General features: G+C 48.6%; 1 protein-coding gene across 1 annotated transcript in view; it reads left to right on the top strand.

Annotated features, from left to right (window-relative positions):
- LOC138293776 (zinc finger protein 883-like) overlaps positions 1 to 18,544 on the top strand; it is a 156,373-nt gene that overhangs the window by 997 nt on the left and 136,832 nt on the right. The gene's annotated exons all lie outside the window — the stretch shown is intronic.

Genomic DNA, 18,544 nt, shown 5'->3' with positions numbered 1-18,544 from the left:
CATCCAGGGTGGGTTATACCTGAGGAGCTGTGATACATTACATCATCCAGGGTGGGTTATATCCGAGGAGCTGTGATACATTACATCATCCAGGGTTGGTTATATGCGAGGAGCTGTGATACATTACATCATCCAGGGGGGGTTATACCCGAGGAGCTGTGATACATTACATCATCCAGGGGGGGTTATACCCGAGGAGCTGTGATACATGACATCATCCAGGGTGGGTTATACCTGAGGAGCTGTGATACATTACATCATCCAGGGTGGGTTATACCCGAGGAGCTGTGATACATCACATCATCCAGGGTGGGTTATACCCGAGGAGCTGTGATACATTACATCATCCAGGGGGGGTTATACCCGAGGAGCTGTGATACATTACATCATCCAGGGGGGGTTATACCCGAGGAGCTGTGATACATTACATCATCCAGGGTCGGTTATACCCGAGGAGCTGTGATACATTACATCATCCAGGGGGGGTTATACCCGAGGAGCTGTGATACATTACATCATCCAGGGGGGGTTATATCTGAGGAGCTGTGATACATTACATTATCCAGGGTGGGTTATATCTGAGGAGCTGTGATACATTACATCATCCAGGGTGGGTTATACCCGAGGAGCTGTGATACATCACATCATCCAGGGTGGGTTATACCCGAGGAGCTGTGATACATTACATCATCCAGGGGGGGTTATACCCGAGGAGCTGTGATACATTACATCATCCAGGGTGGGTTATACCCGAGGAGCTGTGATACATTACATCATCCAGTGTGGGTTATACCCGAGGAGCTGTGATACATTACATCATCCAGGGTGGGTTATATCTGAGGAGCTGTGATACATTACATCATCCAGGGTGGGTTATACCCGAGGAGCTGTGATACATTACATCATCCAGGGTGGGTTATACCCGAGGAGCTGTGATACATTACATCATCCAGGGTGGGTTATATCTGAGGAGCTGTGATACATGACATCATCCAGGGTGGGTTATATCCGAGGAGCTGTGATACATTACATCATCCAGGGTGGGTTATACCCGAGGAGCTGTGATACATTACATCATCCAGGGTGGGTTATACCCGAGGAGCTGTGATACATCACATCATCCAGGGTGGGTTATACCCGAGGAGCTGTGATACATTACATCATCCAGGGGGGGTTATACCCGAGGAGCTGTGATACATTACATCGTCCAGGGTGGGTTATATCAGAGGAGCTGTGATACATTACATCATCCAGGGTGGGTTATATCAGAGGAGCTGTGATACATTACATCATCCAGGGGGGGTTATACCCGAGGAGCTGTGATACATTACATCATCCAGGGTGGGTTATATCCGAGGAGCTGTGATACATTACATCATCCAGGGGGGGTTATTTCAGAGGAGCTGTGATACATTACATCATCCAGGGTGGGTTATATCTGAGGAGCTGTGATACATTACATCATCCAGGGTGGGTTATATCCGAGGAGCTCTGATACATTACATCATCCAGGGGGGGTTATATCCGAGGAGCTGTGATACATTACATCATCCAGGGGGGGTTATATCTGAGGAGCTGTGATACATTACATCATCCAGGGTGGGTTATACCCGAGGAGCTCTGATACATTACATCATCCAGGGGGGGTTATACCTGAGGAGCTATGATACATTACATCATCCAGGGGGGGTTATACCCGAGGAGCTGTGATACATTACATCATCCAGGGTGGGTTATACCTGAGGAGCTGTGATACATTACATCATCCAGGGTGGGTTATACCCGAGGAGCTGTGATACATTACATCATCCAGGGGGTGTTATATCCGAGGAGCTGTGATACATCACATCATCCAGGGTGGGTTATATCCGAGGAGCTGTGATACATTACATCATCCAGGGTGGGTTATATCCGAGGAGCTGTGATACATTACATCATCCAGGGTGGGTTATACCCGAGGAGCTGTGATACATTACATCATCCAGGGTGGGTTATACCCGAGGAGCTCTGATACATTACATCATCCAGGGTCGGTTATATCCGAGGAGCTGTGATACATGACATCATCCAGGGTGGGTTATATCTGAGGAGCTGTGATACATTACATCATCCAGGGTGGGTTATACCCGAGGAGCTGTGATACATTACATCATCCAGGGTGGGTTATACCCGAGGAGCTGTGATACATTACATCATCCAGGGTGGGTTATACCCGAGGAGCTCTGATACATTACATCATCCAGGGGGGGTTATATCCGAGGAGCTCTGATACATTACATCATCCAGGGGGGGTTATACCCGAGGAGCTGTGATACATTACATCATCCAGGGGGGGTTATACCCGAGGAGCTGTGATACATTACATCATCCAGGGTGGGTTATACCCGAGGAGCTCTGATACATTACATCATCCAGGGGGGGTTATACCTGAGGAGCTGTGATACATTACATCATCCAGGGGGGGTTATATCTGAGGAGCTGTGATACATTACATCATCCAGGGTGGGTTATATCCGAGGAGCTGTGATACATCACATCATCCAGGGGGGGTTATACCTGAGGAGCTGTGATACATTACATCATCCAGGGGGGGTTATACCCGAGGAGCTGTGATACATTACATCATCCAGGGTGGGTTATACCCGAGGAGCTGTGATACATTACATCATCCAGGGTGGGTTATACCCGAGGAGCTCTGATACATTACATCATCCAGGGGGGGTTATACCTGAGGAGCTGTGATACATTACATCATCCAGGGTGGGTTATATCCGAGGAGCTGTGATACATCACATCATCCAGGGGGGGTTATACCCGAGGAGCTGTGATACATTACATCATCCAGTGTGGGTTATACCCGAGGAGCTGTGATACATTACATCATCCAGGGTGGGTTATACCCGAGGAGCTGTGATACATTACATCATCCAGGGGGTGTTATATCCGAGGAGCTGTGATACATCACATCATCCAGGGTGGGTTATATCCGAGGAGCTGTGATACATTACATCATCCAGGGTGGGTTATATCCGAGGAGCTGTGATACATTACATCATCCAGGGTGGGTTATACCCGAGGAGCTGTGATACATTACATCATCCAGGGTGGGTTATACCCGAGGAGCTCTGATACATTACATCATCCAGGGTCGGTTATATCCGAGGAGCTGTGATACATGACATCATCCAGGGTGGGTTATATCTGAGGAGCTGTGATACATTACATCATCCAGGGGGGGTTATACCCGAGGAGCTCTGATACATTACATCATCCAGGGTGGGTTATACCCGAGGAGCTGTGATACATTACATCATCCAGGGTGGGTTATATCAGAGGAGCTGTGATACATTACATTATCCAGGGTGGGTTATACCTGAGGATCTGTGATACATTACATCATCCAGGGTTGGTTATCATCAGAGGAGCTGTGATACATTACATCATCCAGGGTGGGTTATACCCGAGGAGCTGTGATACATTACATCATCCAGGGGGGGTTATATCCGAGGAGCTGTGATACATTACATCATCCAGGGTGGGTTATACCCGAGGAGCTGTGATACATTACATCATCCAGGGTGGGTTATATCCGAGGAGCTGTGATACATGACATCATCCAGGGTGGGTTATATCTGAGGAGCTGTGATACATTACATCATCCAGGGGGGGTTATACCCGAGGAGCTGTGATACATTACATCATCCAGGGGGGGTTATTACCTGAGGAGCTGTGATACATTACATCATCCAGGGGGGGTTATACCCGAGGAGCTGTGATACATGACATCATCCAGGGTGGGTTATATCCGAGGAGCTGTGATACATTACATCATCCAGGGGGGGTTATATCCGAGGAGCTGTGATACATTACATCATCCAGGGTGGGTTATATCCGAGGAGCTGTGATACATTACATCATCCAGGGGGGGTTATATCTGAGGAGCTGTGATACATTACATCATCCAGGGTGGGTTATACCCGAGGAGCTCTGATACATTACATCATCCAGGGGGGGTTATATCCGAGGAGCTCTGATACATTACATCATCCAGGGGGGGTTATATCCGAGGAGCTCTGATACATTACATCATCCAGGGGGGGTTATATCAGAGGAGCTGTGATACATTACATCATCCAGGGGGGGTTATATCCGAGGAGCTGTGATACATTACATCATCCAGGGTGGGTTATACCCGAGGAGCTGTGATACATTACATCATCCAGGGGGGGTTATATCCGAGGAGCTGTGATACATTACATCATCCAGGGTGGGTTATACCCGAGGAGCTGTGATACATTACATCATCCAGGGTGGGTTATATCCGAGGAGCTGTGATACATGACATCATCCAGGGTGGGTTATATCTGAGGAGCTGTGATACATTACATCATCCAGGGGGGGTTATACCCGAGGAGCTGTGATACATTACATCATCCAGGGGGGGTTATACCCGAGGAGCTGTGATACATTACATCATCCAGGGTGGGTTATATCCGAGGAGCTGTGATACATTACATCATCCAGGGTGGGTTATATCCGAGGAGCTGTGATACATTACATCATCCAGGGGGGGTTATATCTGAGGAGCTGTGATACATTACATCATCCAGGGTGGGTTATACCCGAGGAGCTCTGATACATTACATCATCCAGGGGGGGTTATATCCGAGGAGCTCTGATACATTACATCATCCAGGGGGGGTTATATCCGAGGAGCTCTGATACATTACATCATCCAGGGGGGGTTATATCAGAGGAGCTGTGATACATTACATCATCCAGGGGGGGTTATATCCGAGGAGCTGTGATACATTACATCATCCAGGGTGGGTTATACCCGAGGAGCTGTGATACATTACATCATCCAGGGGGGGTTATATCCGAGGAGCTGTGATACATTACATCATCCAGGGTGGGTTATACCCGAGGAGCTGTGATACATTACATCATCCGGGGTGGGTTATACCTGAGGAGCTGTGATACATTACATCAGCCAGGGTGGGTTATATCCGAGGAGCTGTGATACATTACATCATCCAGGGGGGGTTATACCCGAGGAGCTCTGATACATTACATCATCCAGGGTGGGTTATATCTGAGGAGCTGTGATACATTACATCATCCAGGGGGGGTTATACCCGAGGAGCTCTGATACATTACATCATCCAGGGTGGGTTATATCCGAGGAGCTGTGATACATTACATCATCCAGGGTCGGTTATATCCGAGGAGCTGTGATACATTACATCATCCAGGGGGGGTTATATCCGAGGAGCTGTGATACATTACATCATCCAGGGTGGGTTATACCCGAGGAGCTGTGATACATTACATCATCCAGGGTGGGTTATATCAGAGGAGCTGTGATACATTACATTATCCAGGGTGGGTTATACCTGAGGATCTGTGATACATTACATCATCCAGGGTTGGTTATCATCAGAGGAGCTGTGATACATTACATCATCCAGGGTGGGTTATACCCGAGGAGCTGTGATACATTACATCATCCAGGGGGGGTTATACCCGAGGAGCTGTGATACATTACATCATCCAGGGTGGGTTATATATCCGAGGAGCTGTGATACATGACATCATCCAGGGGGGGTTATATCCGAGGAGCTGTGATACATGACATCATCCAGGGTGGGTTATATCTGAGGAGCTGTGATACATTACATCATCCAGGGGGGGTTATACCCGAGGAGCTGTGATACATTACATCATCCAGGGGGGGTTATATCCGAGGAGCTGTGATACATTACATCATCCAGGGTGGGTTATATCTGAGGAGCTGTGATACATTACATCATCCAGGGGGGGTTATATGCGAGGAGCTGTGATACATTACATCATCCAGGGTGGGTTATATCCGAGGAGCTGTGATACATTACATCATCCAGGGTGGGTTATACCTGAGGAGCTGTGATACATTACATCATCCAGGGGGGGTTATACCCGAGGAGCTGTGATACATGACATCATCCAGGGTGGGTTATATCCGAGGAGCTGTGATACATTACATCATCCAGGGTGGGTTATATCTGAGGAGCTGTGATACATGACATCATCCAGGGTGGGTTATATCCGAGGAGCTGTGATACATTACATCATCCAGGGGGTGTTATATCCGAGGAGCTGTGATACATCACATCATCCAGGGTGGGTTATACCCGAGGAGCCCTGATACATGACATCATCCAGGGTGGGTTATATCCGAGGAGCTGTGATACATTACATCATCCAGGGGGGGTTATACCCGAGGAGCTGTGATACATTACATCATCCAGTGTGGGATATATCTGAGGAGCTGTGATACATTACATTATCCAGGGTGGGTTATATCTGAGGAGCTGTGGTACATTACATCATCCAGGGTGGGTTATACCCGAGGAGCTGTGATACATTACATCATCCAGGGTGGGTTATACCCGAGGAGCTTGTAGGAAAGTACCATCTTGCCTGGCATGTTACCCCCATTTTTCACTGTATATATGTTGTTTTAGTTGTATGTGTCACTGGGACCCTAGTAACCCAGGGCCCCAGTGCTCATAAGTGTGCCTGAATGTGTTACCTGTGTAGTGACTAACTGTCTCACTGAGGCTCTGCTAATCAGAACCTCAGTGGTTATGCTCTCTCATTTCTTTCCAAATTGTCACTGACAGGCTAGTGACCATTTTTACCAATTTACATTGGCTTACTGGAACACCCTTATAATTCCCTAGTATATGGTACTGAGGTACCCAGGGTATTGGGGTTCCAGGAGATCCCTATGGGCTGCAGCATTTCTTTTGCCACCCATAGGGAGCTCTGACAATTCTTACACAGGCCTGCCACTGCAGCCTGAGTGAAATAACGTCCACGTTATTTCACAGCCATTTTACACTGCACTTAAGTAACTTATAAGTCACCTATATGTCTAACCTTTACCTGGTAAAGGTTAGGTGCAAAGTTACTTAGTGTGAGGGCACCCTGGCACTAGCCAAGGTGCCCCCACATTGTTCAGAGCCAATTCACTGAACTTTGTGAGTGCGGGGACACCATTACACGCGTGCACTACATATAGGTCACTACCTATATGTAGCTTCACCATGGTAACTCCGAATATGGCCATGTAACATGTCTATGATCATGGAATTGCCCCCTCTATGCCATCCTGGCATTGCTGGTACAATTCCATGATCCCAGTGGTCTGTAGCACAGACCCTGGTACTGCCAGACTGGCCTTCCTGGGGTTTCTCTGCAGCTGCTGCTGCTGCCAACCCCTCAGACAGGCAGCTGCCCTCCTGGGGTCCAGCCAGGCCTGGCCCAGGATGGCAGAACAAAGAACTTCCTCTGAGAGAGGGTGTAACACCCTCTCCCTTTGGAAAATGGTGTGAAGGCAGGGGAGGAGTAGCCTCCCCCAGCCTCTGGAAATGCTTTGTTGGGCACAGATGTGCCCAATTCTGCATAAGCCAGTCTACACCGGTTCAGGGACCCCTTAGCCCCTGCTCTGGCGCGAAACTGGACAAAGGAAAGGGGAGTGACCACTCCCCTGACCTGCACCTCCCCTGGGAGGTGTCCAGAGCTCCTCCAGTGTGCTCCAGACCTCTGCCATCTTGGAAACAGAGGTGCTGCTGGCACACTGGACTGCTCTGAGTGGCCAGTGCCACCAGGTGACGTCAGAGACTCCTTGTGATAGGCTCCTTCAGGTGTTAGTAGCCTTTCCTCTCTCCTAGGTAGCCAAACCCTCTTTTCTGGCTATTTAGGTTCTCTGTCTCTGGGGAAACTTTAGATAACGAATGCATGAGCTCAGCCGAGTTCCTCTGCATCTCCCTCTTCACCTTCTGATAAGGAATCGACCACTGACCGCGCTGGAAGCCTGCAAACCTGCAACATAGTAGCCAAGACGACTACTGCAACTCTGTAACGCTGATCCTGCCGCCTTCTCGACTGTTTTCCTGCTTGTGCATGCTGTGGGGGTAGTCTGCCTCCTCTCTGCACCAGAAGCTCCGAAGAAATCTCCCGTGGGTCGACGGAATCTTCCCCCTGCAACCGCAGGCACCAAAAAGCTGCATCTCCGGTCCCTTGGGTCTCCTCTCAGCACGACGAGCGAGGTCCCTCGAATCCAGCGACACCGTCCAAGTGACCCCCACAGTCCAGTGACTCTTCAGCCCGAGTTTGGTGGAGGTAAGTCCTTGCCTCACCTCGCTGGGCTGCATTGCTGGGAACCGCGACTTTGCAAACTTCTCCGGCCCCTGTGCACTTCCGGCGGAAATCCTGTGTGCACAGCCAAGCCTGGGTCCACGGCACTCTAACCTGCATTGCACGACTTTCTAAGTTGGTCTCCGGCGACGTGGGACTCCTTTGTGCAACTTCGGCGAGCACCGTTTCACGCATCCTCGTAGTGCCTGTTTCTGGCACTTCTCCGGGTGCTACCTGCTTCAGTGAGGGCTCTTTGTCTTGCTCGACGTCCCCTCTCTCTGCAGGTCCAATTTGCGACCTCCTGGTCCCTCCTGGGCCCCAGCAGCGTCCAAAAACGCCAAACGCACGATTTGCGTGTAGCAAGGCTTGTTGGCGTCCTTCCGGCGGGAAAACACTTCTGCACGACTCTCCAAGGCGTGGGGGATCCATCCTCCAAAGGGGAAGTCTCTAGCCCTTGTCGTTCCTGCAGTATTCACAGTTCTTCAGCCTAGTAAGAGCTTCTTTGCACCAACCGCTGGCATTTCTTGGGCATCTGCCCATCTCCGAGCTGCTTGTGACTTTTGGACTTGGTCCCCTTGCTCCACAGGTACCCTCAGTCAGGAATCCATCGTTATTGCATTGCTGATTTGTGTTTTCCTTGCATTTTCCCTCTAACACGACTATTTTGTCCTTAGGGGAACTTTGGTGCACTTTGCACTCACTTTTCAGGGTCTTGGGGAGGGTTATTTTTCTAACTCTCACTATTTTCTAATAGTCCCAGCGACCCTCTACAAGGTCACATAGGTTTGGGGTCCATTCGTGGTTCGCATTCCACTTTTGGAGTATATGGTTTGTGTTGCCTCTATCCCTATGTTTCCCCATTGCATCCTATTGTAACTATACATTGTTTGCACTGTTTTCTAAGACTATACTGCATATTTTTGCTATTGTGTATATATATCTTGTGTATATTTCCTATCCTCTCACTGAGGGTACACTCTAAGATACTTTGGCATATTGTCATAAAAATAAAGTACCTTTATTTTTAGTATAACTGTGTATTGTGTTTTCTTATGATATTGTGCATATGACACTAAGTGGTACTGTAGTAGCTTCACACGTCTCCTAGTTCAGCCTAAGCTGCTCTGCTAAGCTACCATTATCTATCAGCCTAAGCTGCTAGACACCCTATACACTAATAAGGGATAACTGGGCCTGGTGCAAGGTGCAAGTACCCCTTGGTACTCACTACAAGCCAGTCCAGCCTCCTACAGAGCTGTGATACATCACATCATCCAGGGTGGGTTATACCCGAGGAGCCCTGATACATTACATCATCCAGGGGGGGTTATATCTGAGGAGCTGTGATACATCACATCATCCAGGGGGGGTTATACCCGAGGAGCTGTGATACATTACATCATCCAGGGGGGGTTATATCCGAGGAGCTGTGATACATTACATCATCCAGGGGGGGTTATATCCGAGGAGCTGTGATACATTACATCATCCAGGGGGGGTTATATCCGAGGAGCTGTGATACATTACATCATCCAGGGGGGGTTATATCTGAGGAGCTGTGATACATTACATCATCCAGGGGGGGTTATATCCGAGGAGCTGTGATACATTACATCATCCAGGGTGGGTTATATCCGAGGAGCTGTGATACATTACATCATCCAGGGTGGGTTATACCCGAGGAGCTGTGATACATTACATCATCCAGGGTGGGTTATATCTGAGGAGCTGTGATACATTACATCATCCAGGGTGGGTTATACCCGAGGAGCTGTGATACATTACATCATCCAGGGTGGGTTATATCCGAGGAGCTGTGATACATTACATCATCCAGGGTGGGTTATATCCGAGGAGCTGTGATACATTACATCATCCAGGGTTGGTTATATCCGAGGAGCTGTGATACATTACATCATCCAGGGTGGGATATATCTGAGGAGCTGTGATACATTACATTATCCAGGGTGGGTTATATCCGAGGAGCTGTGATACATTACATCATCCTGGGTGGGTTATTACCTGAGGAGCTGTGATACATTACATCATCCAGGGTGGGTTATACCCGAGGAGCTGTGATACATTACATCATCCAGGGTGGGTTATATCCGAGGAGCTGTGATACATTACATCATCCAGGGTGGGTTATATCCGAGGAGCTGTGATACATTACATCATCCAGGGGGGGTTATATCTGAGGAGCTGTGATACATTACATCATCCAGGGTGGGTTATATCTGAGGAGCTGTGATACATTACATCATCCAGGGGGGTTATATCCGAGGAGCTGTGATACATTACATCATCCAGGGTGGGTTATATCCGAGGAGCTGTGATACATCACATCATCCAGGGTGGGTTATATCCGAGGAGCTGTGATACATTACATAATCCAGGGTGGGTTATATCCGAGGAGCTGTGATACATTGCATCATCCAGGGTGGGTTATATCCGAGGAGCTGTGATACATTACATCATCCAGGGTGGGTTATATCTGAGGAGCTGTGATAAATTACATCATCCAGGGTGGGTTATACCCGAGGAGCTGTGATACATTACATCATCCAGGGTGGGTTATATCCGAGGAGCTGTGATACATTACATCATCCAGGGTGGGTTATATCAGAGGAGCTGTGATACATTACATCATCCAGGGTGGGTTATATCCGAGGAGCTGGGATACATGACATCATCCAGGGTGGGTTATATCTGAGGAGCTGTGATACATTACATCATCCAGGGGGGGTTATATCCGAGGAGCTGTGATACATTACATCATCCAGGGTGGGTTATATCCGAGGAGCTGTGTAGGAAAGTACCATCTTGCCTGGCATGTTACCCCCATTTTTCACTGTATATATGTTGTTTTAGTTGTATGTGTCACTGGGACCCTGGTAACCCAGGGCCCCAGTGCTCATAAGTGTGCCTGAATGTGTTACCTGTGTAGTGACTAACTGTCTCACTGAGGCTCTGCTAATCAGAACCTCAGTGGTTATGCTCTCTCATTTCTTTCCAAATTGTCACTAACAGGCTAGTGACCATTTTTACCAATTTACATTGGCTTACTGGAACACCCTTATAATTCCCTAGTATATGGTACTGAGGTACCCAGGGTATTGGGGTTCCAGGAGATCCCTATGGGCTGCAGCATTTCTTTTGCCACCCATAGGGAGCTCTGACAATTCTTACACAGGCCTGCCACTGCAGCCTGAGTGAAATAACGTCCACGTTATTTCACAGCCATTTTACACTGCACTTAAGTAACTTATAAGTCACCTATGTGTCTAACCTTTACCTGGTAAAGGTGAGGTGCAAAGTTACTTAGTGTGAGGGCACCCTGGCACTAGCCAAGGTGCCCCCACATTGTTCAGAGCGAATTCCCTGAACTTTGTGAGTGCGGGGACACCATTACACGCGTGCACTACATATAGGTCACTACCTATATGTAGCTTCACAATGGTAACTCCGAATATGGCCATGTAACATGTCTATGATCATGGAATTGCCCCCTCTATGCCATCCTGGCATTGTTGGTACAATTCCATGATCCCAGTGGTCTGTAGCACAGACCCTGGTACTGCCAGACTGCCCTTCCTGGGGTTTCTCTGCAGCTGCTGCTGCTGCCAACCCCTCAGACAGGCAGCTGCCCTCCTGGGGTCCAGCCAGGCCTGGCCCAGGATGGCAGAACAAAGAACTTCCTCTGAGAGAGGGTGTGACACCCTCTCCCTTTGGAAAATGGTGTGAAGGCAGGGGAGGAGTAGCCTCCCCCAGCCTCTGGAAATGCTTTCTTGGGCACAGATGTGCCCAATTCTGCATAAGCCAGTCTACACCGGTTCAGGGACCCCTTAGCCCCTGCTCTGGCGCGAAACTGGACAAAGGAAAAGGGAGTGACCACTCCCCTGACCTGCACCTCCCCTGGGAGGTGTCCAGAGCTCCTCCAGTGTGCTCCAGACCTCTGCCATCTTGGAAACAGAGGTGCTGCTGGCACACTGGACTGCTCTGAGTGGCCAGTGCCACCAGGTGACGTCAGAGACTCCTTGTGATAGGCTCCTTCAGGTGTTAGTAGCCTATCCTCTCTCCTAGGTAGCCAAACCCTCTTTTCTGGCTATTTAGGGTCTCTGTCTCTGGGGAAACTTTAGATAACGAATGCATGAGCTCAGCCGAGTTCCTCTGCATCTCTCTCTTCACCTTCTGATAAGGAAACGACCGCTGACCGCGCTGGAAGCCTGCAAACCTGCAACATAGTAGCAAAGACGACTACTGCAACTCTGTAACGCTGATCCTGCCGCCTTCTCGACTGTTTTCCTGCTTGTGCATGCTGTGGGGGTAGCCTGCCTCCTCTCTGCACCAGAAGCTCCGAAGAAATCTCCCGTGGGTCGACGGAATCTTCCCCCTGCAACCGCAGGCACCAAAAAGCTGCATCACCGGTCCCTTGGGTCTCCTCTCAGCACGACGAGCGAGGTCCCTCGAATCCAGCGACTCTGTCCAAGTGACCCCCACAGTCCAGTGACTCTTCAGTCCAAGTTTGGTGGAGGTAAGTCCTTGCCTCACCTCGCTGTGCTGCATTGCTGGGAACCGCGACTTTGCAGCTACTCCGGCCCCTGTGCACTTCCGGCGGAAATCCTTCGTGCACAGCCAAGCCTGGGTCCACGGCACTCTAACCTGCATTGCACGAGTTTCTAAGTTGGTCTCCGGCGACGTGGGACTCCTTTGTGCAACTTCGGCGAGCACCGTTTCACGCATCCTCGTAGTGCCTGTTTCTGGCACTTCCCTGGGTGCTACCTGCTTCAGTGAGGGCTCTTTGTCTTGCTCGACGTCCCCTCTCTCTTCAGGTCCAATTTGCGACCTCCTGGTCCCTCCTGGCCCCAGCAGCGTCCAAAAACGGCAAACGCACGATTTGCGTCTAGCAAGGCTTGTTGGCGTCCTTCCGGCGGGAAAACACTTCTGCACGACTCTCCAAGGCGAGAGGGATCCGTCCACCAAAGGGGAAGTCTCTAGCCCTTTTCGTCCCTGCAGAAACCTCAGCTTCTTCTGTCCAGTCGAAGCTTCTTTGCACCCGCAGCTGGCATTTCCTGGGCATCTGCCCATCTCCGACTTGCTTGTGACTTTTGGACTTGGTCCCCTTGTTCCACAGGTACCCTAGATTGGAAATCCACAGTTGTTGCATTGCTGGTTTGTGTCTTTCCTGCATTATTCCTCTAACACGACTACTTTGTCCTTAGGGGAACTTTAGTGCACTTTGCACTCACTTTTCAGGGTCTTGGGGAGGGTTATTTTTCTAACTCTCACTATTTTCTAATAGTCCCAGCGACCTTCTACAAGGTCACATAGGTTTGGGGTCCATTCGTGGTTCTCATTCCACTTTTGGAGTATATGGTTTGTGTTGCCCCTATCCCTATGTTTCCCCATTGCATCCTATTGTAACTATACATTGTTTGCACTGTTTTCTAAGACTATACTGCATATTTTTGCTATTGTGTATATATATCTTGTGTATATTTCCTATCCTCTCACTGAGGGTACACTCTAAGATACTTTGGCATATTGTCATAAAAATAAAGTACCTTTATTTTTAGTATAACTGTGTATTGTGTTTTCTTATGATATTGTGCATATGACACTAAGTGGTACTGTAGTAGCTTCACACGTCTCCTAGTTCAGCCTAAGCTGCTCTGCTAAGCTACCATTATCTATCAGCCTAAGCTGCTAGACACCCTATACACTAATAAGGGATAACTGGGCCTGGTGCAAGGTGCAAGTACCCCTTGGTACTCACTACAAGCCAGTCCAGCCTCCTACAAGCTGTGATACATCACATCATCCAGGGTGGGTTATACCCGAGGAGCCCTGATACATTACATCAGCCAGGGTGGGTTATATCCGAGGAGCTGTGATACATTACATCATCCAGGGTGGGTTATACCCGAGGAGCTGTGATACATTACATCATCCAGGGTGGGTTATATCAGAGGAGCTGTGATACATTACATTATCCAGGGTGGGTTATACCTGAGGATCTGTGATACATTACATCATCCAGGGTTGGTTATCATCAGAGGAGCTGTGATACATTACATCATCCAGGGTGGGTTATATCAGAGGAGCTGTGATACATTACATCATCCAGGGTGGGTTATACCTGAGGAGCTGTGATACATTACATCATCCAGGGTGGGTTATATCCGAGGAGCTGTGATACATTACATCATCCAGGGTGGGTTATATCAGAGGAGCTGTGATACATTACATCATCCAGGGTGGGTTATACCTGAGGAGCTGTGATACATTACATCATCCAGGGTGGGTTATACCTGAGGAGCTGTGATACATTACATCATCCAGGGTGGGTTATACCTGAGGAGCTGTGATACATTACATCATCCAGGGTGGGTTATATCAGAGGAGCTGTGATACATTACATCATCCAGGGTGGGTTATATCAGAGGAGCTGGGATACATTACATCATCCAGGGTGGGTTATATCAGAGGAGCTGGGATACATTACATCATCCAGGGTGGGTTATATCAGAGGAGCTGTGATACATTACATCATCCAGGGGGGGTTATATCCGAGGAGCTGGGATACATTACATCATCCAGGGTGGGTTATATCAGAGGAGCTGTGATACATTACATCATCCAGGGTGGGTTATACCCGAGGAGCCCTGATACATTACACCATCCAGGGTGGGTTATATCCGAGGAGCTGTGATACATTACATCATCCAGGGTGGGTTATATCCGAGGAGCTGTGATACATTACATCATCCAGGGGGGGTTATACCTGAGGAGCTGTGATGCATTACATCATCCAGGGGGGGTTATACCCGAGGAGCTGTGATACATTACATCATCCAGGGGGGGTTATACCCGAGGAGCTGTGATACATTACATCATCCAGGGGGGGTTATACCCGAGGAGCTGTGATACATTACATCATCCAGGGTGGGTTATATCCGAGGAGCTGTGATACATTACATCATCCAGGGTGGGTTATATCCGAGGAGCTGTGATACATTACATCATCCAGGGTGGGTTATATCCGAGGAGCTGTGATACATTACATCATCCAGGGTGGGTTATATCCGAGGAGCTGTGATACATTACATCATCCAGGGTGGGTTATACCAGAGGAGCTGTGATACATTACATCATCCAGGGTGGGTTATACCCGAGGAGCTGTGATACATCACATCATCCGGGGGGGGTAATACCCGAGGAGCTGTGATACATTACATCATCCAGGGTGGGTTATACCCGAGGAGCTGTGATACATTACATCATCCAGGGGGGGTTATATCCGAGGAGCTGTGATACATCACATCATCCAGGGGGGGGTTATACCCGAGGAGCTGTGATACATTACATCATCCAGGGGGGGTTATAGCCGAGGAGCTGTGATACATCAAATCATCCAGGGGGGGTTATACCCGAGGAGCTGTGATACATTACATCATCCAGGGTGGGTTATATCCGAGGAGCTGTGATACATTACATCATCCAGGGTGGGTTATATCCGAGGAGCTGTGATACATTACATCATCCAGAGTGGGTTATATCTGAGGAGCTGTGATACATGACATCATCCAGGGTGGGTTATATCCGAGGAGCTGTGATACATTACATCATCCAGGGTGGGTTATATCCGAGGAGCTGTGATACATTACATCATCCAGGGTGGGTTATATCTGAGGAGCTGTGATACATGACATCATCCAGGGTGGGTTATATCTGAGGAGCTGTGATACATTACATCATCCAGGTAGGTTATATCTGAGGAGCTGTGATACATTACTTCATCCAGGGTGGGTTATATACGAGGAGCTGTGATACACTACATCATCCAGGGTGGGTTATATCCTTGGAGCCGTGATACATGACATCATCCAGGGTGAGTTATACCCGAGGAGCTGTGATACATTACATCTTCCAGGGTGGGTTATATCTGAGGAGCTGTGATACATGACATCATCCAGGGTGGGTTATATCCGAGGAGCTGTGATACATTACATCATCCAGGGGGGGTTATATCCGAGGAGCTGTGATACATTACATCATCCAGGGTGGGATATATCTGAGGAGCTGTGATACATTACATTATCCAGGGGGGGGTAATACCCGAGGAGCTGTGATACATTACATCATCCAGGGTGGGTTATACCCGAGGAGCTGTGATACATTACATCATCCAGGGGGGGTTATATCCGAGGAGCTGTGATACATCACATCATCCAGGGGGGGGTTATACCCGAGGAGCTGTGATACATTACATCATCCAGGGGGGGTTTTAGCCGAGGAGCTGTGATACATCACATCATCCAGGGGGGGTTATACCCGAGGAGCTGTGATACATTACATCATCCAGGGTGGGTTATATCCGAGGAGCTGTGATACATTACATCATCCAGGGTGGGTTATATCCGAGGAGCTGTGATACATTACATCATCCAGAGTGGGTTATATCTGAGGAGCTGTGATACATGACATCATCCAGGGTGGGTTATATCCGAGGAGCTGTGATACATTACATCATCCAGGGTGGGTTAAATCCGAGGAGCTGTGATACATTACATCATCCAGGGTGGGTTATATCTGAGGAGCTGTGATACATTACATCATCCAGGGTGGGTTATATCTGAGGAGCTGTGATACATGACATCATCCAGGGTGGGTTATATCTGAGGAGCTGTGATACATTACATCATCCAGGTAGGTTATATCTGAGGAGCTGTGATACATTACTTCATCCAGGGTGGGTTATATACGAGGAGCTGTGATACACTACATCATCCAGGGTGGGTTATATCCTTGGAGCCGTGATACATGACATCATCCAGGGTGAGTTATACCCGAGGAGCTGTGATACATTACATCATCCAGGGTGGGTTATATCTGAGGAGCTGTGATACATGACATCATCCAGGGTGGGTTATATCCGAGGAGCTGTGATACATTACATCATCCAGGGGGGGTTATATCCGAGGAGCTGTGATACATTACATCATCCAGGGTGGGATATATCTGAGGAGCTGTGATACATTACATTATCCAGGGTGGGTTATATCCGAGGAGCTGTGATACATTACATCATCCTGGGTGGGTTATTACCTGAGGAGCTGTGATACATTACATCATCCAGGGTGGGTTATACCTGAGGAGCTGTGATACATTACATCATCCAGGGTGGGTTATATCCGAGGAGCTGTGATACATTACATCATCCAGGGTGGGTTATATCCGAGGAGCTGTGATACATTACATCATCCAGGGTGGGTTATATCCGAGGAGCTGTGATACATTACATCATCCAGGGTGGGTTATACCCGAGGAGCTGTGATACATTACATCATCCAGGGTGGGTTATATCCGAGGAGCTGTGATACATTACATCATCCAGGGTGGGTTATATCCGAGGAGCTGTGATACATTACATCATCCAGGGGGGGTTATATCCGAGGAGCTGTGATACATTACATCAACCAGGGTGGGTTATACCCGAGGAGCTGTGATACATTACATCATCCAGGGTGGGTTATACCCGAGGAGCTGTGATACATTACATCATCCAGGGGGTGTTATATCCGAGGAGCTGTGATACATCACATCATCCAGGGGGGGTTATATCCGAGGAGCTGTGATACATTACATCATCCAGGGTGGGTTATATCCGAGGAGCTGTGATACATTACATCATCCAGGGTGTGTTATATCTGAGGAGCTGTGATACATTACATCATCCAGGGTGGGTTATATCTGAGGAGCTGTGATACATGACATCATCCAGGGTGGGTTATATCTGAGGAGCTGTGATACATTACATCATCCAGGTAGGTTATATCTGAGGAGCTGTGATCCATTACTTCATCCAGGGTGGGTTATATACGAGGAGCTGTGATACACTACATCATCCAGGGTGGGTTATATCCTTGGAGCCGTGATACATGACATCATCCAGGGTGAGTTATATCCGAGGAGCTGTGATACATTACATCATCCAGGGTGGGTTATATCTGAGGAGCTGTGATACATGACATCATCCAGGGTGGGTTATATCCGAGGAGCTGTGATACATTACATCATCCAGGGGGGGTTATATCCGAGGAGCTGTGATACATTACATCATCCAGGGTGGGTTATATCCGAGGAGCTGTGATACATGACATCATCCAGGGTGGGTTATATCCGAGGAGCTGTGATACATTACATCATCCAGGGGGGGTTATATCCGAGGAGCTGTGATACATTACATCATCCAGGGTGGGTTATACCTGAGGAGCTGTGATACATTACATCATCCAGGGGGGGTTATACCTGAGGAGCCCTTATACATTACTTCATCCAGGGTGGGTTATATCCGAGG

This window comes from Pleurodeles waltl, chromosome 4_2, assembly GCF_031143425.1.
Source record: "Pleurodeles waltl isolate 20211129_DDA chromosome 4_2, aPleWal1.hap1.20221129, whole genome shotgun sequence".
Lineage (NCBI taxonomy): Eukaryota > Metazoa > Chordata > Amphibia > Caudata > Salamandridae > Pleurodeles > Pleurodeles waltl.
The sequence above is the reverse complement of the archived record's forward strand: the minus strand, read 5'-3'. Positions and strand labels throughout refer to the sequence as shown.